The following is a 5,728-nucleotide window of genomic DNA, read 5'->3' as shown; positions in this document are numbered from 1 at the left end:
ATGACATAAAAGCCATAAAACCTTTTCTTTAAATGGGTACTTTAAATCCTGTAAAAAGGATTTAGTTTTCTGACTTAAATAAAGTTCAAGCATACTAATTTAATATAAAACATCACTTTTAGACTAGAAAATTATATTTAAATCATTAAAACCTTTTTCCTTTTTATGTGATGTTAAACCCTAACTCAATAATTAAAGAGTAGTGTGTATAATTAAATTACAGCATTAAATTGACGGCTTTAAATTCATTAAAACATGTTTAAATCATGAATTAATCAATAACAACAACTTAGCATCCACTACAAGAAAATAGAGTAAATTTTGACGCTTTAGCCTTGACGCTTTTGTAATGGGTCATAATTTTCCTCCGTCCACGAATACGTAATTAATATATTTTGACGTTTTTTAGAGCTAAAACCCTCAAAAGCGTCATCATATCGAATATAGTGAAACGTGTCACCCAACTATCAATTACATAACCCGCTGAAATTAAAATTTCACCCAAATTAAAATTCTAATATCCCAGGATAGTGGGATACTGTACCCACGTCCTCACTATCAGCTCCAACATAGCCACCTTTTGCTCGCTGCTCTGAATTTTGCCTAAAAACTTTGAATCTTCAAAAAAAAAAAAAAAAAAAAAAAAAAAAAAAAAAAAAACAAATCCCTAATTCAATTCCTTGATTTCGGTTAGCATATAATCATCTCAACCCACTTCTTACTTACCTCTTTAATTTTTTTAATTTGTATATTTGAAGCGTATGATGTGAATTTCAGATTGATTTAATACTCTTCATAATTTGCCAAAAAGGTTCTCTTAATTGAGTTTTGTGGTTAATTTGTATTGTGAATTTGGATTCATCGTTGCTATTGTTTGTTGGAATTATCAAGATTCAGCCAAAAGATCTCGTAAGTTTTTTTTATTTTTTAATTTTTTCTCAAATTTTTTCTCTAATTATTATGGATGTTGATAGCTGCATGCATGATTATAATAATCTCCAATTATACTTGAACAATTGGCTGAATTAATTGAGTGATTGAATTAGTTTCAGATCACTTCTTGGTTCCTCCCTTTGCCAAGCATATCTATGATGAAGATTTGGGAGTCTCTTCTTCTTCTGGATAGCTTCTTGCTAGGTTGGAATTCGCTGTTGTGGATGTCTGCTTTTGTTGCTAGTACTAATGATAGGGTTGATATTAGCCTAGTTGTTTTGTTTAGCTTTAATTACTATCTAGATTTCTATTTCTGTTTGTATTATAATTATGATAGTAGAAAGTTCTACAGTACCTATCCCTATGATGGTGCTGATAGTCAGATTTGTACTAAGTTACAATACCAATTTTCCTTTCCTAGCTATGTATTTTGGTTTGTTGTTGATTTGGCTGGGAGGAAAATGGCTTTTGTTGTAAGAGATACTTTTAAGGCTTTAAGCCAGTAATATAAGTTCTTCGTTCTGTGTTAAAAAAAAAAAAACAATTGAGTGATTGAATTGGTTAATTATATTCTAACTTTTTTATTGGTAAAGAATTGGTTACTCATTTGCAATTGTTACTCGAATTATATTCTAACTTTTTTATTGGTAAAGAATTGGAAGTTCTATCCTATGTTATGTTGTGTGTTTGTCTTGATTGGTAGTGTCATAGTATTTTGTTGACTGCCAATTGCAATTTAGCTTTGTGACTGTAGTGTTGTTTGAGCCTGTGGACTGTTTGAGAATTTATATAGTGTTAGTGTGAACTCTCTGTCTAGTTTTGTCGTGATCTGTTTGATGGGCCGTATTGAGAATGAATTTTTATGTAATTTTGTAAGGAAAGACTCATATCAATGTCTATGGTAATGATTGTCCCTCCATCAAGACCCCAAGTATATAATCGTCATCATAAATTTTTCTCATCATTCATGACCAACTAGGATGTTTTAAGACTCTCATTTGCTGCCTTTCTTGGCTTTTTTTTACGTCTCCGGTTCCGGTTTTGGCTTCGAGTTGTTTGTTGTATTCTTCAAGCTCTTTCTTGTATTCTACCATGCTCTCAGCTGCCTTCTCATTCCACATCTTTTTCTCTTCTTCATTTAGATCCTGTGATAACCACATAATAATTAATCATCAATTTGTTAAGTTACCGATTAAAAAGTATGCATTTTTTCATGTAAATTACATATGTTATGAATTTTTCATGTCCATTCACACATGTTATGTTGTAAGAACTGAACATGTGAAAATTTACCTTCCATTTCAAAGAAATAAGTGCATTGATGGCAGAGAGTTAGTTTCAAACTGCTCCTTAGTTAGATTTTCCTTCTCTTAAACCATATTTAACATCAAATCTCAAAGCTAGTTTTCTTCTCTTAATCTTCAACAACGCGAGCTCGAAAAATTATTCAACTGAGCAGAAAGAAAGAAGACGGAGGCCTTTTAAGCTTGTTTAGATCAGTGACTTTCTCTTCCTTGTTCTTCTTCTTGATCTCCTTAGTTTTATACAATCATAAACCGGAATTAAACAAAACCCTCAAAACTATAGTAATTTACCTTGATGATGTTCTCAGCCTTTTCTTTCTTCTTTAGCAGCTGTAAAGCTTCAAATTTCTGAATTTTCATGAATTTATCCTCCTCTTTTTTCAAGCTAGCACATGGAAAGATAAGTGAATTCAATCCTTAGTTAAATAAACCAAGGAATAACTAAGTAACAAGTGTCACATGGTTAGGTGAGGACCACTTCCTCATTGGCTCCCCAAGGCAACTCACATGCATTGTGAGCTAACCATGTGTCACCCAACCTTGAGCCCCAAATTGGGTTCGGTTGGGCCACTACATTTTGGCTCGTGTTCATGATCATCCACCCTGGTCTACGGGGGCCATGCCACATGGCGCGCTGCCAACGTGGCACGCTGCCACTTGGCGGCTGCTAACGTGGTTGCTGCCACGTGCGCTGCAACGTGGCACATTATTATTTGGCGCGCTTCCCCAGTCTTTCGCGTGGCTAGGGTTTTAATTGTTACTTGAAGCTTTTTCCCGTCTTGCGAATTCCTAAATTTTGGCTTCACTTTCGATGCTCGGATTCGATACTCCAAGCTCGAAATTCCGACATCTAAATATTTATTACTTGGGTGACTCATTAATTCCTTCCGAATTAATTCGTCGCATCGGTTTGTTAGTTGCTTGGGTGTGACCCAAAGGGTTTAGTCAAGATTAAGCTTTAATATTAACTACTCATTAATATTACCGATCGGAAGCGGCCTCCACCCAGGCATTCCGATCACTTGACCTCATTGAATAATTAGCTTTCTAATAATTCCGAATCCTCTATCGGAATAATACACTTGTTCGAAGGCGAAATAATAAGGCAACAAAAAATTCAACAAAGTATAAAATAATATGAATAGATTAAAGTGTGAATAATCTCACAATAATTAACTTACATATTAATTAGAATGAATTAAGGCATTACCACAAAATCAAGTTCCAAAATTCGCTAAAAAAAATCAGCAAAACAAAAAAAAAATAAAAAAAATTGCATTTTAAATTATGGTATAACTAAATAAAATCTACAATACTTAAGACATTGCACATCATACCTAATTTTTGAGCAAAAACCCAAAAATTAACTAAATTAGAAAAAGATCTATTTAATAAGGAGCTAATTTGAAGATAGCATATAATTAAGTTCTTTATCGATGAATTTCCGAGATTAGAAGCAAAGTTATGTAGGCAGAATCATAGATGAGAATCACAATTCAACCAAAATCGTTCAGGAGAAGAGATTATAAAAACGAATTCGCAGGAAGACAAAGATTATGAACGAGGAGAGAGAAAATGTAATGAAGAGAGAGAAACTAGAGTTCAGTCATACTTTTTGTCCCACGTAGAGTTCAAGGGATAATTAGTATGAATCATAAGTTTACCCACTAGTACTAGAAATGAATTCGGGAGTGAGGGTACTAGGAAAATGTTTTTTTTACAAGAATCGCAATCCTAGCCCTAGTGCGACCTCCACTAGCTCTCCCTAATTTCATTACCAAACAATATATGCAACGTGATACCTAAAACAAAGTTAACTGATTTTATTTACAAGCAAGAATCACAAAAGAATACATTGCAACGAATTTCATTATTCTTTTTTGTTCAAAATTCGTGAAAGGAACAAGAAATAAATAAAACAATATTCGCCTTGACTAGGTAGTCAAATGGTGAGATAAGGAGGATTCGTGTGGTGGTGAGCCGGTAGGTTTTGGGCGTGATTAGTGGGGTCTTTGATGTTTGATGGTAGTGGGCTGTTGAGGGTGGGTTTTTGTAGTTGTGGGTTTTGGGGGTGGTGGGGTGGTTTTGGTGGTGGTGATATATGGTGGGTTTTTGGGGTGGTGGGGCATAATTTAAATGGAAGAATTTGTCCTCTAAAAAAGGAAAGGGTGATTTATGGTGGATTATTAATAATCACCAATATCTCTCTCCTCACTGAATCACATACTTTTTATTTTACTAATCAGCTCTGAAGATTTTTCACTTTGATGCATCTAAAAAGTAACGAAGGTAGTAGAAAGGATTTTCTTCTCCTACTAAAACTAGGAAGAGTTGGCTTTAAAATTTAAATAAGAAAATTGACTTGGCTTTGCTTAAAAGTCTTTTAATAAAATATAATCAATCTAAAAACTACATAATTAATAAAAGCAATCCAAAAAAAAAAATTTATATATTAGTAAATTAATTTATAAAGTGTATAAAAACATTCGGTATGATGCTACATATTGGACGTACAATTAATATTTTTCCCATGATATATAAAAAGAAATCAAGAAATGAGCCTCACAAACGGAGTTGTTGATGAAATTCATTTGTGGGGTAATGCTACTCAAACCTTTTTTTTTTCGGTGGTTGTTGTTATTGTTTTTTATATTTTTTTTTGTGTGAGAAAATGTAAAAGTTTTTAGTAGAATGTTTCCAAAAGTCTATATTTAATAGGTAGTTTTAGAATTAAAAAAATCCTTATGGGAAAGATAAATGACTATCAATAGTGCAATTTCAATAAGAATCTCCTTCATACTTAATAACAACCGACAACATTTCTATATGAATTTTATTCTTTTGAATTCTAAGATAAAATTACCTGTAAATGAGTCTTTTGTGGCTATATTGTATTCCCTCCATATTTTAGGCACAAAGTATAGGAGGAAAAATATAATACAATAATTTGTTGTTAAAGTGGGGTATAGGTAATACAATTTAAAAAATCTCAAAAGGAAATAGTGGGTATAGTGGGGAGGAGACAGAACCTAAAAATATAAAAATAAATGTGGGGACAACTAGTGAGGAGGAAAATAATAATATTGTTATATATTTTCAAAAGTACAAATTGAGCAATATTTAAAATGTGACCGATAATGGAAAGTGGACCCCTTATTAAAATACGGAGGGAGTACTTGGAATTGTAATAACTCAAATTATTTCCAAATTTAATATATATATTTAATCAAATTTTAACAATTATGTACTCATCGCACAAGAAATCAAACAATCTCTTTGAAGTAAATTATTGTTACAATAAAACACCCTAAAAATCAATGCATATGATCATGTGAAACACCCATACTACAAAATCGAGGCTATAATAATGGAAATCATAAACAAAATAATCTTAATGTATAAGTATTACATAATTTAAATCTCCCCCGTAATTTTGTTCAATAGGAAAATTTAAACAATTTCCAAAAAAAAATAAAAAAATAATAATAATA

The 5,728-nt window shown here is 32.2% G+C and overlaps 1 long non-coding RNA gene across 1 annotated transcript; it reads left to right on the top strand.

The window, feature by feature from the left end:
* Positions 1-401: 401 nt before the first annotated feature.
* Positions 402-1,474, top strand: LOC110697509. Its single transcript, XR_002506497.1, has 2 exons — positions 402-909; positions 1,047-1,474. It is a non-coding gene; the product is annotated as an uncharacterized LOC110697509 (long non-coding RNA).
* Positions 1,475-5,728: the final 4,254 nt, after the last annotated feature.

Source organism: Chenopodium quinoa, unplaced genomic scaffold (genome assembly GCF_001683475.1).
Source record: "Chenopodium quinoa cultivar QQ74 unplaced genomic scaffold, ASM168347v1, whole genome shotgun sequence".
In the NCBI taxonomy this organism is placed as follows: domain Eukaryota; kingdom Viridiplantae; phylum Streptophyta; class Magnoliopsida; order Caryophyllales; family Amaranthaceae; genus Chenopodium; species Chenopodium quinoa.
Note: the sequence above shows the minus strand (reverse complement) of the source record. Positions and strands in the feature narration are given on the sequence as shown.